Raw genomic sequence first — 27,813 nt, 5'->3', positions numbered from 1 at the left:
TGTGGATGGGAACTAGGTGGCAATACTTCTTAAAGTTCCCTGGGTGATTCCAACAGGATTGGAAACCCAATTGGCAACCCAAGATTGCAACCAAGGTTGAGAATCGCCAATATAAACCACTGCTGATCACAGTGGCTCTCCACCCGACCTCCTTATTAGAATCGTGGGGAGATTTTAAAACACATTAATGCCTGGGCCTCACCCCTGGAGATTTGCCTCAATTGGTCTGCAGTGGGGCCCTTAAATTGGTATTTTTAAAAGTTATCCAGGCAGTATTAATATGCAGCCAGGGTTGAGAATCACCAGCCCAGCCAACAGAAAGCATTTCAACAAATGCTAATGGTGATTTCAATCAGTCTTTCCATCCCGCTCTCCCTATCAACTTAATGACCTGCTGTATACATCCTTCTATGTGTTAGGAGACCTCCCAAGAGGTCTCAAACTCAACATATCTAAGGTTAAACTCAATCTCCATAAGGCCCTGGCAGGCCAAGGTGGGATTTGGGCCTCCCACTGGGACAGAGGTTCCAGGAGCTGGATCCCTGTTTTGGAACTAAAGTATGCAGTCTAAAGTAACTCCACCTTGGATGTTAATCTGCCACGTTGACTTGTGATTAGCCCCACTTCTGGGAATGCCCCTGTATTAGTCTGCTTTGCATTGCTATAAAGGAATACCTGAGGCTGGGTAATTTATAAAGAAAAGAGATTTATTTTGGCTCACATTTCTGCAGGCTGTATAGGAAGCACGGTATTAGCATCTGCTTCTGGCGAGGGTCTCAAGAAGCTTACAATTATGGTGGAAAGTAAGGGGGAAGCAGGCTTGTAATGTGGTGAGAGAGGAATTAAGAGAGAGAGGAGAGCCTTTTTAAAGAGCCTTCTTTAAACAAACAGCTCTTACACGAACTAATAGAGCAAAAACTCACTCATTACCAAGGCCAACACCAAACCATTTATGAGGATTCCAACTCCATAATCTCAACACCTCCCACCAGGACCATCTCCAACATTGGAGGTCACATTTCAACATGAGATTTGGAGGGGACACATATCCAAACCATATCAGCCCCTAAGATCTCTACTTTATCTACTGTTAGCATGTACTTACAGTAAACCCTGCCCTTAGGTCAAAACAACCCTGATGTTATGATAAACACATGCTTGCCATAAATTCTGCCTTTCAGCAAATTCCCAATGGTATATAAGCGCTGGGTCTGGGTGTAATGGTACGGGATCCACCAACTCATCTCACAGCCTTCCAAGACATGGCTCCTGTTCGTAAAAAGTCCCTATTAAATGTTTATTTCTCAGAAACTAGATTTGTCTCCTCTTTCTTTGGCCTTTCATCTTCCTCAGCTTTTATGGGTAGGTTTGTACAGACCTACGCACCATGAAACATTAAGCTATCCTGTGGCCATAAGCAGAGAATAAGGGTAGCTGAAGTAAGTTTTGGAGGTGGTGGTGGACTCATAACTCAACATTCAAAGAACCGAAGAATGAAACCCAGTAGGAGTCAGAGGATCTTCGACTGACAGGCAAAGAAGTAGGAACATGGTCGCAAGTCAAAAACTTTCAGCCTCATCACATTGACACAGAATGGCTCCTGGCTAAACCCCACCCTTGAGCCTGGAACCTTGGCCCTAAGTGAAAACAGCTCACTCCGTTTTTTTTGCTCAAATGATTGCCTTTTTGGCCTGCCATGCCCCTATCCTGTGCCCATAAAAAGGCTTCAGTTGGCACAGCAACAGAAGGCAACCAATGCAAGTGGTCAGGGATGCAAGCTGCTGAATGTCGGGGATACATGTGGCTGAGTGTTGGAGGCTACAGATAGACTCAGCTAACTTCAGCCAATGCAGTTCCAGGGAACGATTTTCTTCTCACACCATCCCCTTTCTACTGAGAGCCATTTTAATTGCCCAATAAATCCTCTGCGTACACTACCCTTCAAATAGTTCATGTGACCTGATTCTTCCCGGACACTGAACAACTTGGGTGCCAAGCAGAGCAGGTGCAGGAGGCTGTCACCCTGACTCTTCACTGAGCTGTTAACACTTGGCCATCCATGGACTACAGGCTGAGTGAAGTGAGCCCCTCCAGTTCCTGCCCACAAAGGGGGTCGGGGTCAAGGTCAAGGGAACAATCCCGTCTCAATATCATAGACACTTCATAAGAGCTCAATAAACACTTACTGAAAGACATGGATGAACCTGGTTCCAGGATCCAGAAGGGCCTGGAAGCATCAGTGTGCAGAGGATAACAAATTTTACATGAAAAAGTTAGTGGCATTTGCTCACCTGGAGGTCTCAATTTTTTTTTTTTTTTTTTTTTTTTTTTTTTTTTTTTGAGTCAGAACCTTGCTCTGTGGCCCAGGCTAGAGTGCAATGGTGCGATCTTCAGCTCACTGCAACCTCCCCCTCCCGGGTTCAGGCAATTCTCCCGCCTCGTCCTCCCTAGTAGCTGAGATTACACATGCCCACCACCATGCCCAGCTAATTTTTGTATTTTTAGTAGAGACAGGATTTCACCATATTGGCCAGGCTGGTCTCTTGGCCAGGCTGGTCTCGAACTCCTGACCTCATGATCTGCCCAGTCTTGGCCTCCCAAACTGATGGGATTACAGGGATTACCTGGCCTGGGTTCTCGATTTTTGTGTGCAAAAGAATCTTCTGAGGATTCTTCAGCCATACTGGCTTCCTTCCCTTCCCAGATCAGGGCTGCTGTGTTTGCTGTTCCCTCTGCCAGGAGCACTTTTCCCCGCAGTGTTCAGCACGGCTGACTCTAAGTCACTCTCTCTAAAGACTTCCTTCAGGTCTTTACATAAATGCTCAAATGTCATCTTCATACCTCTTTTCCCCATTTCCAGCTTTATTTTTCTGCCTAGTGCTTATTATTAGTTAATATACTCTATGTTTTGCTTAAATATTTTGTCTATTAGGCGTTTCCTCATTGGCTATAATCTTGGCTCCCTGCAACCTCAGCCTCCCAGGTTTAAGCGATTCTTGTGCCTCAGCCTCCTGAGTAGCTGGGATTTTTTTTGAGATGGAGTCTTACTCTGTCGCCCAGGCTGGAGTGCAGTGGCACTATCTTGGCTCACTACAAGCTCCACCTCTCGGGTTCACGCCATTCTCCTGCCTCAGCCTCCCAAGTAGCTGGGACTACAGGCACCCACCACCACACCCAGCTAATTTTTTTTTTTTTTTTTGGAGAGACAGGGTTTCACCATGTTAGCCAGATGGTCTCCATCTCCTGACCTCATGATCTGCCCACCTTGGCCTCCCAAAGTGCTGGGATTACAGGCGTGAACCACCACGCCCGGCCCAGGCATGGCTATTTTTAGTAGAGACGGAGTTTCACCATGTTGGCCAGGCTGGTCTCAAACTCCTGACCTCAGATGATCTTCCCACCTCGGCCTCCCAAAGTGCTAGGATCACAAGCATGAGCCATTGCGCCTGGCCGTCATTAACTATAATCTCCATGCAAACAGAGATTGTATTAGACCATTCTCACACTGCTGTGAAGAACTACCTGAGAGTGGGTAATTTAGGAAAGAGATTTCAGTGGCTCGCAGTTCTGCAGCCTGTACAGGAAGCATAGCGGCTTCTGGGGAAGCCTCAGGAAACTTCCTTTTATTTTTTTTGTTTTGAGACAGAGTCTCGCTCTTTCACCCAGACTGGAGTGCAGTGGCGCAATCTTGGCTCACTGCAAGCCCTGCCTCCTGGGTTCACGCCATTCTCCTGCCTCAGCCTCCCGAGTAGCTGGGACTACAGGCGCCCACCAGCACGCCTGGCTAATTTTTTGTATTTTTAGTAGAGACGGGGTTTCTCCGTGTTAGCCAGGATGGTCTCGATCTCCTGACCTCGTGATCTGCCTGCCTTGGCCTCCCAAAGTGCTGGGATTACAGGCGTGAGCCTCCACGCCCGGCAGGAAACTTTCAATCATGGCAGAAGGCAAAGGGGAAGCAGGCATGTCTCGTATGACTGGAGCAGGAGAAAGAGGAGAGAGGAGGGAGGTGCTACACACTTTTAAACAACCAGATCTCATGATAACTTAACCACTCACTATTTGCCACAACAATGCCAAAGCGGGGTGGTAATAATGATCCATCAGTTTCCACCAGGCCCCACTTCCAACACTGGGGATTATAATTTGACACGAGATTTGGACAGGTACACAGATCCAAGCCATATCAGGGATCATTGTCTGTTTTGTTCCCTGGCACATCCAGAACCTAGAACAGTGCCTGACAAACAGCAGGCACTCAATGAGTGAATGAATGGGGCAGTTAAAATTACAGACTCTTCCTGGGTAAGGTCCACTAATGTACATGTTGACTGGATGGTTCTAAAGGAGATCATTGGAGGCCCCATGTAATGAAACATTTCTTAGAGAATGCTTTACTTGGAGCGAACATCCCTCTGATGCAATTCTCTTGGCATCCAACAGAGAGCAGGAGGCTGAGGACTCAGGGGTGCAGGATGCCAGCCATCATTACTGGTTTCTTTCCTGCACCAAGACGCATCTCACATTGGGTGATTTGGCACAGAGAAATGAGTGTGCACGGGAGGCAGGAATGTGGGTGGCCAGCTCCTGGGAGGATGTTTCTCTATAACAAACTATTAATAACTGCACTTCAGGGCAAAGTCCCAGGTGGAAGAAGCATAGTTCCTGCCACAGGAGAGGACCTTCGCAAAGTGGGAATCTCAGCGTGACAGGAAGTTGAGGTGGCACTACTCAGCAGCACTCCTCTGGCCAAAGCCTGTTTGGGCAACCAGAGTCAGTGGTGCTAGAAAATGTTTAACAAGTGTCTCCAAGGGGAAAAAAAGCATGCATGCAGTTACATATGTATGTTTATTACAAACTGTGCTGATGTCAAGAATGTGTAGCAAGGCAGGCACAGTGGCTCATGCCTGTAATCACAGAACTGTGGGAGGCTGAAACAGGAAGATTACTTGAGGCCGGGAGTTTGAAATAAGCCTGGGAAACATAGGGGGACCCCATCTCTACCAAAAATTTAAAATTGGCCAGGTGTCATGATGCATGCCTGTAGTCCCAGCTACTTGAGAGGCTGAGGTGGAAGGATCCATTGAGCCAGGAGTTAGAGTCTTCAGTGAGCCGTGATGGTGCCACTGCATGCCAGCCTGGGCAACAGAGCAAGACCCTATCTCAAAAAAAAAAGAAAAGAAAGAAAAGAGAAGAATGTGCATCACACACTTAAAAAAAATTATGAAGCATAAAAATGCTCTTCATCTTAAATTACACGTAGCCAGTGAATTCTTACAGAATGCTTTTGTTGAATTTTGCTGAACTTTTGTATCGATAGCTAATGCGGTTACAATTCAATCATGATGTGACAATGCTTTGTGCCATTCACAATGTAACCACTACAGACGCAACACACGTTGACATTTCTTCTGCATTGTTAAAGTTTTCTCTATCTCTTTCTAAAGTCTAGACATTGAATAAAAAAGAGAGAAACATTAAAACAGTCCTTGCTTTGATTGAGACTGAAAGTGTTGACTGATTACCATGGTGTAAATACTCAACTGTGGCTGATTTTAAGCTACACCAATATGTTGTCACTGAACGGTGACTTGCAAGTTGGGAACAGATGCTCGGTAGCACCCCATTATATAGTAATGCCACAAAATGTATGTAGATATATACTAAATATAGCATATATGTTATAGAGAGAGATACATAGACACCTTTTTATGTATGCATTTATGGACTTCAAGAGTATATAGGCTGGGCGCAGTGACTCACGCCTGTAATCTCAACATTTTGGGAGGCTGAGTGGGTAGATCACCTGAGGTTGAGAGTTCAAGACCAGCCTGACCAACATGGAGAAACCCTGTCTCTACTAAAAATACAAAATTAGCTGGGCGTGATGGCGTATGTCTGTAATCCCAGCTACTCGGGAGGCTGAGGCAAGAGAATCACTGGAACCCAGGAGGTAGAGGTTGAGGTGAGCTGAGATCGTGCCACTGCACTCCAGTCTGGGCAACAAGAGCAAAATTCCATCTTATAAAAAAAAAAAGGTAGAGATAATAGTAAAACAAAATTATTAGGAAGCAATTCAAGTATTTATTATCTTTCAAGATATAATTTAGTTAATTATAAGTTTATATATTTTAATTTTTAATAATGGCTGTGTTTAATAGCCAGCTTTCAAAAACCCTGGGAATTTAGCAATCATCTCTATAAGCCAGCCCGGCACACCACTGGACAGATCCCAGCATGGGGAAGGAACTCAGTCACACACTGGGAGGCTTCAGGTTTCAGTCACATATAGGACTGAGGCAGACTCACCTCGAAGCAGGCGAGGAGCCAGGGTGCGGGTCTGGGGGTTGGCAAATGGTATTAGTCTTCAATATCCGTGCTCTTTTCATCCCACTTCTCACCCAGATTGGGATGTTTCTAAAGCCTAGGTGATGGCTGTGAAGTTAGGGGCCCCGAGAGTGGGTTTAACACCAATAATCATCCCCTGTAGAGTAAAATCTGCAGGTGACGTGGAAGGAACACTCAATAAAATTATTCCATACCCAAGAGACCCCAGGCCAATGAAACCTGAATCTTTAGGGATAGAGCCTGGTGACTGTTTTTTTGTTTGTTTTTTTTTTTTCCTAGCTCCCAGGTGGCTTTTTTGTTTTTTGGGTGTTTTTGTTTGTTTGTTTGTTTTTCTAAAAGGAGTTTCACTCTTGTTGCCCAGGCTGGAGTGCAATGGTGCGATCTCGGCTCACCGCAACCTCTGCCTCCCGGGTTCAAGTGATTCTCCTGCCTCAGCTTCCCGAGTAGCTGAGATCACAGGCATGCGCCACCACGCCCAGCTAATTTTGTGTTTTTAGTAGAGATGGGGCTTCTCCATGTTGGTCAGGCTGGTCTCCAACTCCCGAGCTCAGGTGATCCACCCTCCTTGGCCTCCCAAAGAGCTGGGATTAAAGGCATGAACCACTGCGCCCAGCCTCCTAGATGGTTTTAACGTGCAGTCTGGGTTGAGAATCCTTGCTCTGAAGATGGAAGAAAGAACCCAAGTTCCAGCCAGTGAATACACGTGGAGGGTTGCCCCCACCTCACCCCCACCCCACACTGTATTTAAAATACAAAAGTAAAAAGGGAGCTTTAATTGCTCTGGAGGAACAAAGGATGAAACTGGTTAAGGAAATTCATAGTGTAAAAGTGAGTGGTGCCATGTTTAGGGAATTTTATGTCACAAGTGTTGTGTGGTTTGAACCTTGGTTATTGTATGACACCCTCTCTGTAGGGCCTAAGTGAACACCGTAACTGAGCACCATTGAGATGGTTATGAATTCAGGGAGGACTCTAGGTCCAGGAAGACTGTGGCCTTGGAGTTAATTTATACACATCCTTTTGACCTTTTCAGCAGTTTTGGGGCTAGTGCCAAGAAAACATTCTTTTTTTTCTTTTTAAAGACAGAGTCTTGGCCGGGCTGGGTGGCTCACACCTGTAATCCCAGCACTTTGGGAGGTCGAGGTGGGAGGATCACCTGAGGTCGGGAGTTTGAGACCAGCCTGACCAACATGGAGAAACCCCATCTCTACTAAAAATACAAAATTAGCCAGGCATGGTAGTGCATGCCTGTAATCCTAGCTACTGGGGAGGCTCAGGCAGGAGAATTGCTTGAACCCAGGAGACAGAGGTTGCAGTGAGCCAAGATCACACCATTGCACTCCAGCCTGGGCAACAAGAGCGAAACCCCGTCTCAAAAAAAAAAAGACAGAGTCTCACTGTGTCACCCAGGCTGGGGTGCAGTGGTACAGTCATAGCTCACTGCAGCCTTGAACTCCTGGGTTGCAGTGATCTTTCCACCTCAGCCTCCCCAGCAGCTGGGACCACAGGCGCTTGCCATCATGCCCAGCTAATTTTTAAATTTTTTGTAGAGATGGGATCTCACCATGTTGCCCAGGTTGATCTTGAACTCCTAGGCTCAAGCAAACCTCCAACTATGGCCTCCCAAAGTGCTGGGATTACAGGCGTGAGCCACCGCATCCAGCCAAGACATTCTTAAAGCCTCCATGTTCAGGATGATGGCCATGGCCATAGAAGTTGAAGTCTGCTAAGGAGTGTGTCACAGTTCATCTGCTGAATCAACAAATATTTTTTAATTTAGAAAATAAAAATTGGGCCGGGCGCGGTGGCTCAAGCCTGTAATCCCAGCACTTTCAGAGGCCGAGACGGGTGGATCGCGAGGTCAGGAGAGCGAGACCATCCTGGCTAACACGGTGAAACCCCGTCTCTACTAAAAAATACAAAAAACTAGCCGGGTGAGTTGGCGGGCACCTGTAATCCCAGCTACTCGGGAGGCTGAGGCAGGAGAATGGCGTAAACCTGGGAGGCGGAGCTTGCAGTGAGCTGAGGTCCGGCCACTGCACTCCAGCCCGGGCGACAGAGCGAGACTCCGTCTCAAAAAAAAAAAAAAGAAAGAAAGAAAGAAAATAAAAATTGAAGGCTCCACGTTAAAACCAGTGATCACTTTTCATTGTCCACAGACAATGAAAATAGTGGGATTAAACTGTAATGACTAAAGCCACAGGCAGGATTTTCTTTCCTGATGATGACTACAACACCACTGTCGCTAGCTGGCCACAGCCTCATTGTGAAACCAAATTCAGTCTAAAGGAGAACAAAGTATGGAGGGGATGTTTGTATTGTAAGTGCCACCAACCGGCACCCTCACCCAGTCCCATCTCCAGGGCACAGACACACACAGGCGCACAGACACACACAGGCACACAGACACACACAGCTTAAGAGGAACAGTTCTGTGCACCAAGGTAGTACACCAGGGGCATCAGGGTAGTACAGCTCCTGCGTGTTGTGGGCTGGTGTTTTTGCATGAAGAAGAAAAAGGCAAGAAGTTCCTGCAGCATTCTCTTGGTGTTTGTCTTTTCTCTTAGGATTCTTACTTATGGGACCCAATCTTGGTGTAGTTCTCTCTGATCCCAGGCCACTGGCAGGGTAGGAATGGGTCCAAGCCTTCTCCTAAGTAGAGGACCAAGGAGGATCCAGAGTAGGATATACAAGAAGGAGGCCTGAAGTGGGTTATGTAGGTTTCACCAACTTGAGGCAAGTGATGTGCTCTGCTTTCACACGAGCCTCAGCTAACTCGACAAGGGGTGACGCTGGAGTCTACGGTCAGCAATAAAGAGGATTCCCCTGGCAGCCGGGCACAGTGGCTCACGCCTGTGATCCCAACACTTTGGGAGGCCAAGGCAGGCAGATCACCTGAGCTCAGGAGTTTGAGACCAGCCTGAGCAACATGGTGAAACCCCATCTCTACTAAAAATACAAAATAATTAGCTGGGCATGCACCTGCAATCCCAGCTACTCGGGAGGCTGAGGCAGGAGAATCACTTGAACTTGGGAGGCAGAGGTTGCAGTCAGCTGAGATCGTGCCACTGCACTCCAGCCTGGGCGACAGAGTGAGACTCTGTCTAAAAAAAAAAAGAAAAGAATTCCTCTGGCATTTTCTTCTGAACCTAGAGGGAGTGAGTGAGGCTAATCAAGCAGGATATTCAAGAATTAGGTGGAGGTTCATTGCTCAGCTTTTTCTTAATCTCCTCCCCATATATAAGACCAACAGTGTTATGGAATTGAACTGGGGTCTGCTCACCTGGTGCCATAACATCCACACCGAGGTCTGCAGCAGGAGAAAGGAGGATGTTTATTTGCAGGGTACCAAGCAAGAAGAATCAAGCAGCTCTCAAAGTCCTGACCTCCCTACTGGCTTGCAACTAAGGGTTTTGTTTTTGTTTTTGTTTTTGAGACAGAGTCTTGCTCTGTCACTCAGGCTGGAGTGCAGTGGCATGCTCTAAGCTCACTGCAACTTCTGCCTCCTGAGTTCAAATGATTCTCCTGCCTCAGCCTCTTGAGTAGCTGGGATTACAGACATGCACCACCATGCGTGGCTAATTTTGTATTTTTAGTAGAGATGAGGTTTTACCATGTTGGCCAGGCTGATCTCAAACTCCTGACCTTAGGTGATCCGCCTGCCTTGGCCTCCCAAAGTGCTGGGATTATAGGCGTGAGCCACTGTGCCCAGCCAAGTAAGGGTTTTTAAAGGCAAGGGTACATTTCAGGAAAGCAGAAAGTATAGGCAAAATCATAAATCAATACAGGGAGGTTATGCATCGGTTTGGCCTAAAAGGGTGAGTTATCTTGGCTTACAGGTCATAGGCAGATTCAAAGATTTTCTGATTAGTAATTGGTTAAGGAAGAGAGGCTTGGTTTAAATTTTGAAGTCAGCAAAAGAGAATGTTGGCTCTGGCTCATAGGCATGACCTCCTCCAGGCCCCTTAGGAAGAACTTTAGAATAAAGAATGATGATCAGAGTTCAGTCCTTGCTTCTCCCTTCTCTGAGGTCTATGTGCCAGCAGATCCATTCAATGAGGATCTGGGTTTTTGAAAAACAATTCAGGAATTCAGGAGTTGATGTTATATTTAGTGAAACCAAACATCCTGTGATTCTAAATTCCTTGGCTATTGTTTTAAGCTACTATTGCAATTGCCTGATGAATTATTCCTGCCTGCTGCACAGACAAAACCAATTCACTGAGACCACGACTTTCCAGAAAAAAATAAAAATAAAAAAGGAGTTTAATTGACACACAACTGGCCCACGTAGGAGAGCTGGAGTTATCATTCAAATCAGTCTCACCAAAAATTCAGAGGCTAGGGTTTTTTTAAGATAGTTTGGCAGGCGGGGGCTAGGGAATGGGTGCTACTGATTGGTTGGGGATGCAATCATAGGGCTGTGGAAAACAGTTCTCTTATGCTGAGTCTGCTTCTGGGCTGGGGTCACAGGACCAGTGGAATCGTGAGTAGCAGGTCTGAATGGAGTCAGCCACTAGCCAGAAATGCAAAACTCTGAAAAGACATCTCAAAAGGCCAATCTTAGATTCTAAGGTTCACTAAAAGTCATGGCAAAAAACCGCAATTACTTTTGCACCAACCTAATACAATAGTAATGTCATTTACAAGAGTAACTGGGAAGTTACAAATCTTGTGACTTCCAGAACGGCTGGTTACTATTTAACTTTGCCTACATCTTAGCAGAATTTGGGCCCCTCTCATAATCCTAACCTTGTGGACTTTCATTAGTTTGGTGGTTTCATTTGGGGAAGGGCCATTACCACCCTTGCTTGGAGGTTAAACTATAAACTAAATTTCCTCAAAAGTTAACTTAACCCGTGTCCAGGAATGACCAAGGGCAGTTTGGAGGTGAAAGGCAAGATAGAATTGATAGGTCATATCTCTTTCACTGTCATAATTTTCTCACTGTTATAATGTTGGCAAAGGCAGCTACACTATTAGCTTCTTGCTTCTCAAGTTGGTTGGTTTTTTGTTTTTGTTTTTGTTTTGAGATGGAGTTTTGCTCTTGCTGCCCAGGCCAGAGTGCAATGGCATGATCTCAGCCCACTGCAACCTCTGCCTCCTGGTTCAAGCAATTCTCCTGCCTCAGCCTCCCAAGTAGCTGGGATTATAGGCATATGCCACCACACCCAGCTAATTTTGTATTTTTAGTAGGGACGGGGTTTCTCCAGGTTGGTCAGTTTGGTCTTGAACTCCCGATCTCAGGTGATTTGCCCACCTTGGCCTCCCAAAGTGCTGTAATTACAGGCGTGAGCCACCACACCCAGCCTATCAAGTTGTTTATTTTGTTCTCAGGGCAAGTTGGGCACTTGGAATTTCCCCTGATGGAACTCAAGATTTTCCTTTATTTCCATGCTTGGCAGGGGGCAGGGCGGGGGGCGATTGCAGGCATCTAAGAGGGACCCCTGCTTCATCTCAACAGGTATCAGCGGCTTTGTTTGCCTTTAGCATGGAGATGTAACCACAGAACCATCCCAAACTGGCCCTACTCTGTTGATAACAGAACTTTCACTGTCAGATTACCTTTTAGGTGTAACAGAGCCAAAATTCAAGTCATGTAGCCCAGGCATGCAATAGAAAAATGCATTGACCTCTAACAATACCCAAAACCAACTTTTCCTCCCTGCAGAACCAAGAAGACAGACGTGTCCAGAGCCTGGGACCAGAACCTCAATGCTGGAACTCTTTCAGAAGAAAAGGTTCCTCTGAGCCCTTCTCAGAAGGGGTCTGTTGGCCAGGAAAATCCGTGCTGAAGTTTGCTTGAACATACCTTACTGTAAATGGTCAAACTTGAAGACCTGCAATCAGACTCTGCCAAGCCAACATTCCTGACACTCTAACAGTACTGACTCCATGTTAGAGAAAAGCTTGTTTCAGTGAATATAATTATTATTTTGCCTGAGTTTGTAGATTGTTCATTGAAAAGAGCCTCAGGAAAACAGGATCTGAGATAAAAAAGAAACAGAGATAAAAGATAATATGCTGTCCAACAACTCTGGGAACTGGCTGACCAGCCTGATAAGAACAACTTCAGGACACCGGCAGAAGGCCACAAGACATTGACCAAGAAAGCAATGATCAACTGCACACCTGAGACTGTACACATTTCATAAGAATGTTTTAATCACCATTTGCACTCTCCTAATTTCCCTTAAAAAACCCTGATCCAGGCCAGTGTGGTAGCTCACGCCTGTAATCCCCGTACTTTAGGAGGACGAGGCAGGCTGATCACTTGAGGTCAGGAGTTTGAGACCAGCCTGGTCAACATGGCAAAATCCCATCTATACTAAAAATACAAAAATTAGCTGGGCATGGTGGTGGGTGCCTGTAATCCCAACTGCTTGGGAGGCTGAGGCAGGAGAGTCACTTGAACCCAGGAGGCGGAGGTTGCAGTGAGCTGAGATGGCACCACTGGACTCCAGCCTGGGTAACACAGTGAGACTCCATCTGATTTAAAAAATCCCTGATCCAGAGGCACAACTCAGGGAGAGGTGGTCTTTGAACATGAGTTCATTAGCCTCCTCCCAATCTCAACTTCATTGCTGGCTTCTCAAATAAAGCTAATTTTCTTTTTCACCAAAAGCTTGTCTCTTAAATTTTAGCTTTCAAGCAATGAGTGGCACAGAACTAAGTTCAGTTACAATCCTTTCCCTTGCTCTCCCACCGCTTTCAGACTTTCCCAGACTCCAAACTGGGGAGACAGATTTGAGTCACACCTCCTGCCTCCTTCCTGACTTTTCTCAAAAGTCAGTGCCGTCTTAGTGGCTTCTATGTGCATCTGGCAGCAAGCCCATTACTCAGTAACAGAGGGAGTTGTTAAGAGCTAAGAGTTTGGGCTGGGCGTGGTGGCTCACGCCTGTAATCCCTGTGCTTTGGGAGGCTGAGGCGGGTGAATCACCTTAAGTCAGGAGTTCGAGACCAGCCTGGCCAACACGGTGAAACCCCATCTCTACCAAAAATACAAAAATTAGCTGGTCGTGGTGGAGGGTGCCTGTAATCCCAGCTACTCAGGAGGCTGAGGCAGGAGAATCGCTTGAACCCGGGAGGCGGAGCTTGCAGTGAGCCAAGATCCCGCCACTGCCCTCCAGCCTGGGAGACAGAGTGAAACTCTGTCTCAAAAAAAATTAAAAAAAAAAAAAGAGCTAAGAGTTTGGACATTTACCCTTCTCCCTCTTAGCTCCTCCAAAATTTGTTTCTCCTTCTGTGTTCTCTAATGTTGGGGTCCAGAAACCAATACCCCAAAATACAGCACTTTGACATGCTGAACTGAAGAAGTCTCAAGGTTTCTCTGACCTTCCCCCACCCCCAACCCCATCGTCTCTTCCAAAACACAGGAGGAAGCTGAAATTCCCTTATCTGGCTAAAATCTGGGTCTACTGAGGAGAAAAATTATTTTTTTCTTCCTCTCCCTGTAAAATCAAAAATGTAAACGTACCTGAACAGATCTTTCACAAAATAATATCTGTCCAAGAGAACTATTTACAAGTTAATCTCTGTTCCTGGATCCGTTCATTCTCCCTCGTAATCCTTTATTGCTCCCCAACAGAATTCCTCTTCTTTCTCTCGTAACCTGATTTTCCAGGATCAAAACCCCCATTCTTTCTGTAACCTTAAGATGGAATCGAAGCTTTGAACTCCTTTGGGAATAGGTAATCACTCTGTGGCTCTCCCCAGTGTACGTTTTATATGTCGTTTCTCCAATTAATCTGCCTTTCGTGAGCTGATTTTTCAGTGAAACTTCAGAGGGTGAAAGTGTTAGAGTTTGTAGACAGACATGAGCAAGGCAGGATAGAGCCCCAAGGAATGTCAGGTGAAGTCAGATGACTGTCATGTACCTCTTCAGGAGGCACCAGGGAGGGGAAAATTTCTTAATAAACAGGAAACATCTTGAGCTTGTAGGTAACAACTTCCCAATAAGATCTTAGGAAATGAGCAGACACATCCAGGTATGCACAGTACAGAACAAAATGGTAGAGTTTGACCAGTATCTGACCTTCCTCTGGGAGAGCTAGACTGGTAAGGAAGAATTGACCTAAGAGAGCATGCACATAACTTCAACCACCAAATGGCATGTGCAGTCCTCCCAGATACTGACAAGACACTGTGCATGCAGTGATTAGCCAACAGCCTGCCTAAGGGGAAGCTACCAGAAAAAATAAACAAACGAACAAACAATCAACAACAACAACAACAACAGGAAATAGTAAGTCTATAAGAGCCCTGAGCCAAAGATCAGGTGGGGCACTCAATCTTTCAAGTTGCCCGCTTGCTCCCTTCCAAGTGTACTTTTCTTTGCTCCAATAATCTCTCATTTCTATCTTAAATTGTTTTCTGTCTCTCGGCAAATTCCTTCCTCCAAGAAGACAAGAACCAAGGACCATAGACCCCACCCAGACTTGCCACTGCAATAAGAGGGAAGCTTTCTCTTGGCCCCGACACTAATGGAATGAGAATTCCACCCAGTCACCTAAGCTCAAAGCCCTAAAGTCCTCCTAGACTTCTCCAAGTCTATCAGACACTTGAAAAATCTCTTGGTTTTTACCTCCTAAATACCTCGCTCTTCTATCTCATTTTTCTCCATCTCCTTTGCTGACACCTCATTTATGGCTATCATCATCTCTCTGACACAGTCACAATAGTCTGTTTTATTTATTCTTTGAAAATTATTTTTAATTGCAGAAAATATGCATATATTATCATTTTTTAAACATTCAAACAATATAGATAATCAAAAATTCAAGAGTTAACCATGGTAATCAGCTGGGAGTGTTCCAGATATTTTCTATGCATATCTATACAGAAATTGTTTTTGGATGAATTTTTTTTTTAACATAAATGGTCCCGTAAATGATTTTGTCTCTTTTTTTTCTTTACAATATGTCTTGAAGATTTTCCATGTCAGTATATAGAGAACCACCTAATTTGGGCTGCTACATAGTATTCTCTGATGTGACAGGCACCCTCCAAGATGAGTCCTGCTTCCTGTTTTCTGGTATTTACAGCCTTGTGTAATCCCCTTTGGGTGTGTCTGTGAGGGTATTTCCGGAGGAAATTAACATTTGAATCAGTAGACTAAAAAAGATCCACCCTCTTCCATGTGGATGGGCATCATCCAATCTGTTGAAGGCCCAAATAAAACAAAAAGGCAGAAGAAGGGTGAATTTTCTCTCACTCTGCTCAGGCTGATATGTCCATGGCTTTTAAATTTCAAATGAAAACAAAAGTAAGTAGCTGAAAACAGTCAAGAAAATAAGGCATACAAAAATTAGCTGGGTGTGGTGGTGGACACCTGTGGTCCCAGCTACTTGGGGAGCTGAGGTGGGAGGATCGCTGGAATCATGGCAGTCAAGGCTGCCGTGAGGCATGATCATGACACTGCACTCCAGCCTGGATGACAGAGCGAGACTCTGTCTCAAAAAGAAAAGACCAAAAAAAGGAAAATAAAAGAAAAAAAAAGAAAAACTATGGAGTGGTGAGACTTGCCTTACCAGATATTAAAATTTACAATAGCAGGCTGGGCAAGGTGGCTCACACCTGTAATCCCAGCACTTTGGGAGGCCGAGATGGGTGGATCACTTGAGGTCAGGAGTTCAAGATCAGTCTGGCCAACATGGTGAAACCCCATCTCTACTAAAAATACAAAAATTAGCCAGGTAGAGTGGAGCACACATGTAATCCCAGCTACTTGGGAGGCTGAGGCAGGAGAATCACTTTAGCTCAGGAGACAGAGGTTGTAGTGAGCCAAGATTGCACCACTGCACTCCAGCCTGGGTGACAGGGAGATTCCATCTCAAAAAAAAAAAAAAAAAATAGAATAACATATTGCAATCAAAACGATACCATAAACTACATCAAAAGAAAAATGAATGTGAAGTGCAGTGGTACATGCCTGTAGTCCCAGCTACATGGGAGGCTGAGGCAGGAAAATCTGCTTGAACCCAGGAGTTCAAAAGTTTGAGGCTGTAGTGCACCATGATTGCGCATGTGAATCGCCATTGCTCTCTATCCTGGAGAACATAGCAAGACTCTGTCTCAAAAAAATAAATAAAAATAAAAAGACAAACGAGTTTCTAATATTGACCTAGAGCTATGTAATGTGTTACGTGGTATAGTTTGGATATGTGTCCTTACCCAAATCTCATACTGAAATGTAATCCCCAGTGTTGGAGGTGGGGCCTGGGGAGGTGATTGGCTCATGGGGCAGGTGTCTCATGAATGGTTCAGCACCATCTGCCTTGGTTCTGTCCTTGTGATAGTGAGTGAGTTCTCATGAGACTGGTCATTTAAAAGTGTGTGGCACCTCCTGCCTCGCTCTCTTGCTTCTGCCCTGGCCATGTGATGTGCCTGCGTCCCCTTTGCATTTCACCATGACTGTAAGTTTCCGGAGGCCACCCCAGAAGTTGAGTAAATGCCAGCACAATGCTTCCTGTATAGCCTGCAGAGCTACCAGCTAATTAAACCTCTTTTCTTTTTCTTTTTCTTTCTTTCTTTTTTTTTTTTTTTTGAGACAGAGCCTCAATCTGTCACCCAGGCTGGGGTGCAGTGGCATGATGTCAGCTCACTACAACCTCCACCTCCCAGGTTCAAGCAATTCTCCTGCCTCAGCCTCCTGAGTAGCTGGGATTACAGGCACACACCACCATGCCTGGCTAATTTTTGTATTTTTAATAGAGACAGGATTTCACCATGTTGGTCAGGCTTGTCTCAAACTCCTGACCTCGTGATCCGCCCACCTTGGCCTCCCAAAGTGATGGGATTACAGGCGTGAGTCACTACACCCGGCCCTTTTTTCTTTATAAATTACCCAGGCTCAGATATTTCTTTATAGCAAAGCAAGAATATACTAATACATTACCCCTAAGGGAAGCTAGGTTAAGGGCACCTGGGTCTCTCTGTACCAGTTTCACAATCTCCTATTCTATTAGCCTCTAATTATTTCTAAATAAAAAGGGTTTTTTTAAAAGACATGATAATCTGGTGAGAGGAGAGAACTTCTGCAAAATGTATGCATAAATATTAACAATTACTAATATTCAAAGAGCTTTTACCAGTTGAAAAGAAAAAGACAGCTGAATAGCAGGCAATTCACATAAGGGTATCTGCGAATTGTCACTAGACGGAATAAGATACTCAACATCTGTAGTAGTCAAGGAAAGGCAAATTAAATCAGCCTTTTTTTCACCCATTTTATTTGCCAGATTTTAGAAACAAAAGAAGAATAATGTCCAGTTCTGGCCGACAGTGTTGAGAAATAGGAATTGCTACAATCTGTTAGAAAAGTAATCTGAAAACACCTATTAAAACTAGAACTGCAAACATCCATTGACCCAGAGTCTCTACCTTTCTAAATCTGTTTTAGTGAAAGTCTCAATATGCCCAGGAATATTCTCAAAGAGTCACACTATAGTAACTGAATCATTGTTAAAAACAGAAAGCAATCTTAATGTCCACCAATGAGAGAATGGTTGAATAAACAAAAGAGTTAACCTAATTCATTTAGAGGGAAAAGGGCAAGTTGCAGAGTAATAAGTATATAATGCCATTTTTGTAATCCACGCCAGATCAAATAAGCAAACCAATCAACCCTGCATAAAAGAAAGGTGTTACTCCTCATTACTAGTTCTGGTTACCTCCAGGATAGGAGAAGACAGAAATTACTACCTTTCTGTTCTTTTTAAATCATTTTTTAATTCTTTTTTTTTTAATTTATTTATTATTATTATACTTTAAGTTGTAGGGTACATGTGCATAACATGCAGGTTTGTTACATATGTATACTTGTGCCATGTTGCTGTGCTGCACCCATCAACTCGTCATTTACATCAGGTATAACTCCCAGTGCAATCCCTCCCCCCTCCCCCCTCCCCATGATAGGCCCCGGTGTGTGATGTTCCCCTTCCTGAGTCCGAGTGATCTCATTGTTCAGTTCCCACCTATGAGTGAGAACATGCGGTGTTTGGTTTTCCGTTCTTGTGATAGTTTGCTAAGAATGATGGATTCCAGCTGCATCCAAGTCCCTACAAAGGACTCAAACTCATCCTTTTTTATGGCTGCATAGTATTCCATGGTGTATATGTGCCACATTTTCTTAATCCAATCTGTCACTGATGGACATTTGGGTTGATACCAAGTCTTTGCTATTGTGAATAGTGCTGCAATAAACATACGTGTGCATGTGTCTTTATAGCAGCATAATTTATAATCCTTTGGGTATATACCCAGTAATGGGATGGCTGGGTCATATGGTACATCTAGTTCTAGATCCTTGAGGAATTGCCATACTGTTTTCCATAATGGTTGAACCATTTTTTAATTCTTTAAAATAAACATGGGCCGTGCACAGTGGCTCACACCTGTAATCCCAGCACTTTGGGAGGCTGAAGCGGGTGGATCACCTGAGGTCGGGAGTTCGAGACCAGCCTGGCCAACATGGTGAAATCCCATCTCTACTAAAAATACAGAAAATTAGCCAGGTGTGGTGGCAGGTGCCTATAATCCCAGCTACCCAGGAGGCTGAGGCAGGAGAATCACTTGAACCCAGGAGGTGGAGGTTGTGGTGAACTGAGATGATGCCCCTGCACTCCAGCCTGGGCAACAGAGAGAGACCCTGTCTCAATAATGATAATAATAAAATAGAACAATTATAATAACATATTATAATAAAAGTTATATAAATATGTAATATCTCTCTACATATGGTTTTGTTTGTTTGTTTATTTTTTGAGACAGGATCTCACTCTGTTGCCCCGGCTGGAGCACAGTGATTCAATCACAGCCATAGCTCACTGTAGCCTCGAACTCCCTGGCTCAAGAGATCCTCCCACCTTAGCCTCCCAAGTAGCTGAGACTACAGGCATGTGTCACTATGCCTAGCTAAATTATTTTATTATTTTTAGTTAAGACAAGTAGAGACACTATGTTGCCCAGGCTGGTTTTGAACTCCTGAGCTCAAATGATCCTCCCACCTCAGCCTCCCAAGTTCTGGGATTACAGGCATAAGCCATCATTCCCAGCCTCAAAATATCTTATTGTACTGTACTTACCCTTCTTGTAATAATGTGAGATAATACAATGCCTACTTGATGAGAATAAGTGATGTGAATGACATTAAGTATTGTGACGCAGCTTTAGGCGCCTATTGGATTTCTGAAGATATGTCAGAAGAAGAGTCACCTGCTTCAGGAGATCCTGAATCATTGAGCCATGATGATGTCTATGGTTGAATGTCTGGAGCAGACCATGTAGATGACTAGTGGGTGGATAGCATATAGAGTGTGGATACACTGGACAAAGAGATGGCTCATGTTCCAAGTAAGATGGAACAGGACAAGAGATTTCATCACGCTACCCAGAACAGCATGCAATTTTAAACTTATAAATTGTTTCCTTCTATAATTTTCCATTTAACATTTTCAGACCACAGTTGACTGACCATAGGTAACTGAGATTACAGAAAGTGAAATCTCAGGTAAGGGAGACTACTTGATGGAGACAAATAATGTGACGAGTATTGATCTCAGACAGAGTAACTCCATCTGAGTTCTTTCCATCTGTGCTACGAAACAAAAAATAAGCCCCATGAAAGTTAAAGCTGTTAAATAAAATTCATGGCAGGCCATTGTTTTGGTCTGAGTTCAAACAGACCGGACCAAACCGGAATGGAGTCAGTCATGCTAGGCACCACATAATCAAAATGAATTTACAAAGGGGCCGATTTTCTGCAAAAACAGGACATTCACTGCAACCAATCCAAAGGGGCCCGGTAAACCTGAGGGTACACTCTAAGGAAGTCCCCACTGCTTTAACCCTCCAAGGGAAGGAACTTTAAGTATACCTGATGTTAATCAATCCACTTTTTGCACTATGCTGATTACTTGTTCCTGCTCAAGCTACCTTACAAAAGCCAACCCCCCTGTCATGCCTGGCAAAACGTCTTTCTATTTCATTGATGGGATGCTGCCCAATTCATGAGTCACTAATGAAAGCCAATTTGATTTAAAACTCGATTTGTTGAAATTCTGCTCTTTGACAAAGCCTTATATGTAGTCTCACCACTGTATCTCCATTGCCTGACGAAAGACCAGAACACAGTAACTGAAGACTACATATTTATTGAATACGAATAAAAGATGTGTACATGATGCTGAGATGCAGATGAGAAGGAATTCTGAAAACAGGGAAGCTTTACAAAAACAGGTGATTTCTAAAATTTAGACTGAGAAAGAGTTGTGAAATTTTGGCAGGCAGAGAAGGGGACTGAAAGGAAAACCAAAGGTCCAGCATGAGCAACATAGGAGAGTGTCGAAGTGTGGGTTAACTTCCCTGAGATGATGAAGCTGCTCTTCTGGAGTCATCCTGGTGTAATCATCACCCATATGTTTCTCTGAGCCCGTCTCACTGAATATTCAGAAAGTGATTTGAGGACTGAGCAGCTCATAGTTGGCAAAGAACAACTGCATTAACCTTCGGCTGCTTCTAAAGTGGCCCCCAGTAAAGCTGGGTGCAATGTGAGTTTGGACAATTTTTCCGTGGGGTTTGGGTGTTTTTGAATGCATGTCCAGAGGCTGCTACAGTAAATCCCTTTTTAGAATCCAAACAAACACACAGGAAGTCGAGGGGAGTCAGAGGCAATGGCAATGGCTCTCAGGGGATTTTGGTTGATGGGAAAGACCTCTGGATCAGCGAGGAGAGGGACACTGGTGAGAGTTAGAGAACTTAGCTCAAAGTCCTTTACTGAGCCACCCTGCCTGCTTCTCCAGGAGACAATTAAGCAAAACCTCCCTTTGTTCTGTCTGGGACCCCATAGAAGACCCAAAAAAAGCTCCACATGGGACAGCATAATTCAACTGGGAGAACCTGCAGCCCCCTCCTCCTGCAGGAGTAAACCAGATAGGACAAGAGATCATTTAGAAGAGAAACTGTACTTGTTCTTGATATTATATGGTGCTCCAAGTTCAAGGTGATTCAGAGTCTTAAATTCTCAACCCTGATCTTAAATCTTAGAGCAATGTTCATCTCTTCTTCTCCCCACACTGCCAAACCCTACTGACTCTTGTTTCAATTTTTTTTTTTTTTTTTTTTTTTTTTTTTTTTTTTTTTTTTTTTTTTTTCTTTTTGAGACAGAGTCTTGCTCTGTCTTCCAGACTGGAGTGCAGTGGCACAATCTTGGTTCACTGCAAACTCCACCTCATGGGTTCAAGCTATTCTCCTGCCTCAGCCTCCTGAGTAGCTGGGATTACAGGCGCCCGCCACCATGCTCAGCTATTTTTTGTATTTTTAGTAGAGACGGGGTTTCGCCGTGTTAGCCGGGCTGGTCTCCAACTCCCAACCTCAGGTAATCCGCCTGCCTCGGCCTCTGAAAGTGCTGGAATTACAAGCTTGAACCACCACACCTTGCCTCTTTTTTTTCAATTATTTTATTGTAGTAAAATATACATAACATAAAGCTTACCATCCTAATAGTTTTTAAGTGTACAGTTGAGTTGTATTAAATACATTCATAATGTGCAACCATCACCACCATCCATCTCTGTAACTCTTTTCATCTTGCAAAACTGAAACTCTATACCCATTAAATAATAACTCCCATTTCTGCCATGCCCCTACCCCTGCCCCAGTCCCTGGCAACCACCATTCTACTTTTTAAAATTTTTTTAATTTTTAATTTTTGTGGCTACATAATAGGTGTATATATTTATGGGGTATGTGAGATGTTTGGTACAGGCATTCAATGCATAATAATCTCGTCATGGAAAATGGTGTATCCACCCTTCAAGCATTTATCCTTTGCATTACAAACAATCCAATTATATTCTTTTAATTATTTTTAAATTTACAATTAAGTTATTATTTACTATAGTCACCCAGTTGTGCTATAAAATACTAGGTGTTATTTATTCTTTGTAAGTATAACTTTTTTGCCCATTAACTACCCCCACCCCCACTACCTTTCCCAGCCTCTGGTAACCATACTTCTACTCTCTATCTCCCTGAGTTCACTGGTTTTGATTTTTGGATACCACAGGTAAGTGGAAACACGCAATGTTTGTCTTTCTGTGCTGGCTTATTTCACTTAGCATAATGACCTCCAGTTCTATCCATGTTGTTGTAAGTGACAGGATCTCATTCTTTTTCACAGCTGAATAGTACTCCATTGTGTACAGGTACATTTTCTTTATCCATTCGTCTGTTGATGGACAATTAGGTTGCTTCCAAATCTTAGCTATTGTGAACAGTGTTGCAAAAAAACATGGGACTGCAGATATCTCTTTCACACAGTGATTTCCTTTCTTTTGATTATATACCCAGCAGTGGGATTGCTAGATCATATGGTAGCTCTACTTTTAGATTTTTGAGGAACCTTCAAACTGTTCTTCATAGTGGTTGTATCATTTAACATTCCCATCAACTGTGTATGAGGATTTCCTTTTCTCCACAACCTCCTGTCTTTTGGATATAAACCATTTTAACTGGGATGAGATGATATCTCATTGTAGTTTTGATTTGCATTTGTTCGATGACCAATGATGTTGAGCATCTTTTCATATGCCTGTTTGTTATTTATATGTCTTCTTTTGAGAAATGTCTGTTTAAATCTTTTCCCATTTTTTAATTGGATACTTGGAATTTTTCATGTAGATTGTTTGTGCTCTTTATATATTGTGGTTATTAATCTCTTGTCAGATGGGTAGTTTGTAAACATTTCCTCTCATTCCATGGGTTGTCTCTTCACTTTGATCGCATCCTTTGCTGTGCAGAGGCTTTCTAACTTGACGATCCCATTTGTCCATTTTTGCTTTGGTTGCCTGTGCTTGTGGAGTATTACTCAGGAATTTTTTGCCCAGACCAGTTTCCTGGAGAGTTTCTCCAATGTTTCCTTGCAGTAATTTCATAGTTTACATTTTAGTCTTTTAAGGTCTTACATTTAAGTCTTTAATCTATTTTGATTTGATTTTTGTATGTGGTGAGAGATGGGAGTCTAGCTTCACTCTTTCACATACAAATATCCTGTTTTCCCAGCACCATTTATTAAAAAGACTATCTTTTCCCCATTGTATCTTCTTTGGACCTTTGTTGAAAATCTTAGTTCACTGTAGGTGTGTGGATTTGTTTCTGGATTCTCTATTCTGTTCCATTGGTCTATGTGTTTGTTTTTAGACCAGTACCATGCTGTTTTTGTTACTATTGCTCTGTAGTACAATGTAAAGTCTGGTAATATGATTCCTTCAGTTTTGATCTTTTGGCTTAGGATAGCTTTGGCTATTCTGTGTCTTTTGTGGTTCTATATAAATTTTAGGATGTTTTTCTATTTTTGTAAAGAATGACATTGGTATTTTGATAGGGATTGCATTGAACATTGAATCTGTAGATTGCTTTGGGTAATATGGACACTTACACAATATTGATTCTTTCAATCCATTAACACAGAATGTCTGTCCATTTTTGGTGTCCTCTTCAAATTCTTTCATCAATGTTTTTTAGTTTCCATTATAGAGATTTTTCACTTCTTTGGTTAATTCCTAGATAATTATTTTTTGTGGCTATTGTAAGTGGTATTGGTATTACTCTATAAATTTCTTTTTCAGATTATTCACTGTTGGCATATAAAATGCTACTAATTCTTGTTGTTGGTTCTAATGGTTTTCCTGGTGGAGTCTTTAGGTTTTTCCAAATACAATATCAAATCATCTGCAAACAAGGATAATTTGACTTCTTCCTTTCCAATTTGGATATCCTTTATTTCTTCCTCTTGTCTGATTGCCCTAACCAGGACTTCTATACTACGTTGAATAACAGTATTGAAAGTGGGCATCCTTGTCGTGTTCTAGGTCTTAGAAGAAATGCTTTCAATTTTCGTCCATTCAGTGTGATACTAGCTGTGGGTCTGTCATATATGACTTTTATTATGTCATTCTACTTTCTGTCTCTATGATTTTGACTACTTTAAGTACTTCAAAAAGTAGATTCATATAATATTTATCTTTTTGTGACTGGCTTATTTCACTTAGCAAAATGTCCTCAAGGTCCGTCAACATTGTGGCATATTGCAGAATTTCCTTCCTTTTTAAGGCTAAGTAATATTCTGTTGTAGGCTATACCACATTTGGCTTATCCTTTCATTCATCAATGGACACTTGGGTTTCTTCCATGTTTTAACTATTGCAAATAATGCTGCTATGAACATGAGTGTACAAATACCTCCTTAAGACCCTGCTTTCAATTCTCGTGAGTGTATACCCAGAATTCAAACCCTTTTGATTCTTACTAGTGTTCCTAATCCCTGCCCTTCAGAGAGGGCAGGTTTTCCACATCTTAGAGGAAATTCACAATTTGGGCAGGGGTGGGGTAGTGTTCTGGTCTTAGACAAGGAGACTGAAAATCAAGGACTGGAAAAAGTAAGAGGGCCAGTGAAAAGTACAGAAAACACAGTGAAGTAAAAATGGCACTGGCCAACTTTTCCTTGTCCTGAATATTGGGTAGGGTTTCCTTTGGGCATGCAGGTAGCTAGTTTATTTTTGTTTGTTTTTGTATACAAGATGGTTTCTCTTCTCTCAGAAGGCATGGCTACACAATCTTTTCGTATTTTATTTTATTTTTATTGTGAAGATGGGTATGGCGAGTCTCCCTATGTCATCGAGGTTGATCTTAAACTCCTGGCCTCAAGTGATCCTCCTGCCTTGGCCTCGCAAAGCTCTGGGATTACAGGAGTGAACTACTGTGCCAGCACAGTCTTTGTTTATTTCATATGGTACTAAGCTGAGGCTCACTTCCTTATTGCTCAAGGCATTGCAAAAGCAAAAGGGTGCAGCCATAGAAAAGGAACTCCATGAATAGGAAAATGACCTTAAAGAGAGAAAACCTTAATCCAAATTTTTAATGCAAGTAGAATCAGGAAAAAGCAGATTGGTTATCATAGAAAAATTAATAAGTAGGCCAGATGTGGTGACTCACGCCTGTAATCCCAGCATATTGGGAGGCCGAGGCAGGTCGATTACTGGAGCTCAGGAGTTCAAGACTAGCCTGAGCAACGTAGTGAAATGTCACCTTTACAGGAAATAAAAGTTAAAAAAAATTAGCCAGGCATGGTGGCACATTGCCTGTTGTCCCAGCTACTTGGGAGGCTGAGATAGGAGGAGGATAGCTTGAGGCCAGGAGGCAGAGGTTACAGTGAGCCGTTTTTGTGCCACTGCACTCCAGCCTGGGTGACAGAGCCAGACTATGTCTCAAAAAAAAAAAAAAGAAAAAGAAAGAAAGAAAGAAAGAAAGAAAGAAAGAAAGAAAGAAAGAAAAAGAAAGAAAGAAAAAAGAAAAATAAATGACTCAAAAACCAAGCTCAAAAAAATATCCTGGAATATCTTTATATTTTTACAATAAAGATATAAAAGTTATGAGAAAAAAGATAAAACATGAAAAATAGATATATGACATCCAAAAATATATGTATATTTAGCCACTTCAGAAACAGAGAACAGAAAGGCCAAAATACAGTATTCAGCAATTTAGCATAGATTTCATGGGAAAAAAAAAAAAAAAAAAAAAAGACTTCAAAATCAGAAATGCTTGTGCTTGAATCTGAGCTCTGGTACCTCTTTTTTTTTTCTTTCTTTTTTTTTTTTTTTTGAGCTGGAGTTTCGCTCTTGCTGCCCAGGCTGGAATGCAATGGCATGATCTCGGCTCATCGCAACCTCTGGCTCCCGGGTTCAAGTGATTCTCCTGCCTCAGTCTCCTGAGTAGCTGGGATTACAGGCATGCACCATCAAGCCCGGCTAATTTTGTATTTTTAGTAGAGACGGGGTTTCTCCATGTTGCTCAGGCTGGTCTTGAACTCCTGACCTCAGGTGATCCGCCTGCCTGGGCCTCCCAAATTGCTGGGATTATAGGTGTGAGCCACCGTGTCCAGCCCCTGTGGCACTTTTAACTATGTAAACTTAGGCAACTTCTTACCCTTTCTACTTCAGTTACTTGGTTTTATGAAATGGGTTATAATAACTGTATTGATCTCTTAGGATACTTGGGAAGTTATGTGAGGTGATGTTTCTAAAATATTTGCATGAGGCTAACACATAATAAACAATAAATGACACCTGGTATGGGATGAATTGTGTCCCCTTAAATTTCCTATGTTGAAGCCGTAACACCCAGCCCCTCAGAATGTGACTGTATTTGAAGACAGGACCTTCAAAGATGTAATTAAGTTCAAATGAGGCCAACAGAGTGAGTCATAATTCAATCTGACTGGAGGTTTCTTAAGAAGAGAAGGTTTGGACACACAAAGAGACACCAGGAGTCCAGGCACGGTGGCTCACACCTGGAATCCCAGCACTTTGGGAGGCCAAGGTGAGTGGATCACCTGAGGTCAGCAGTTCAAGACCAGGGTGGCCAACATGGTGAAACCCCATCTCTACTAATATACAAATAATTAGCCGGGCGTGGTGGCGGGCACCTATAGTCCCCCAGCAACTTGGGAGGCTGAGACAGGAGAATCACTTGAGCCTGGAAGGCAGAGGTTGCAGTGAGCCGAGATCATGCCACTACACTCCAGCCTGGGTGACAGAGAGACACCCTGTCTCATAAAAGAGAGAGAGAAAGTAAGAGAGACACCAGGGATGTCCATGCACAGAGGAGAGACACACATGAAGACACAGCAGCAGGAAGAGAGCCGTTTGCAAGCCAAGGAGAGAGGCCTCAGAAGAAATCAACCCTGCTGACACCTTGATCTTGAACTTCCAGACTTCAGAACTGTGAGAAAATAAATATGTGTTGTTTAAAGCACCCAGTCTGTAGTATTTTGTTATGGCCTCCCTCGTGAACTAATATGTCACTTATTGTTATTATTTTTAAATCCAGATGCAAAGCCAAAACCAAGGTGCTCTTTGTTTTCTATACTAATGGTTCTCAGACCTATTGTGCAGACGAAGCCAAAATCCACACTCCTTTCCAGTCCTGCACATTGGCTGGCTCGCTGCAGAGACATCCTATACTGAATCCGTAAATGGGATGAGTCACAATGACTCATCCCATTTACGGATTCAGTATAGGATGCAGAGCTTGGTAGAGACCATCTGACAATTACTATGAGTCAACAGCAGGGAAGTCCCTGCAATTCTACGACCTGTTCCATTCCCCAGCCCCCAGCTCCTCTGGGCATGCCAAGACCATGTCACCCCAAAATAACACCGTTCTCCCTTGGTTTCCAAATCATCAGAATTGCCCTCCCATCACCCTCCTGCAGGTCAGAAGGTCAGATTCCATCAAAGACAACCACAGATGTGGTTTTAAAATAGTCCCTTCAGAAGCCCACAATTAAAACCTAATTACACATTCTTGCCAATTAGGGAAGGAGTTGCCCTCGCTAGTGATGGCAGAGTCCCCAAAAATCCATAATCGGAAAAAAAGATGTCCGCTCTCCCCTAAAAAACCACCCTT

General features: G+C 43.4%; 1 protein-coding gene across 1 annotated transcript in view; it reads right to left on the bottom strand.

The window, feature by feature from the left end:
• The window catches only part of NDUFAB1 (NADH:ubiquinone oxidoreductase subunit AB1), a 1,133,838-nt gene that overhangs the window by 821,806 nt on the left and 284,219 nt on the right, over positions 1-27,813 (bottom strand). The window lies entirely within an intron of this gene.

The sequence above is a fragment of the Macaca thibetana genome, chromosome 20, assembly GCF_024542745.1.
Source record: "Macaca thibetana thibetana isolate TM-01 chromosome 20, ASM2454274v1, whole genome shotgun sequence".
In the NCBI taxonomy this organism is placed as follows: Eukaryota; Metazoa; Chordata; class Mammalia; order Primates; family Cercopithecidae; genus Macaca; species Macaca thibetana.
Note: the sequence above shows the minus strand (reverse complement) of the source record. Positions and strands in the feature narration are given on the sequence as shown.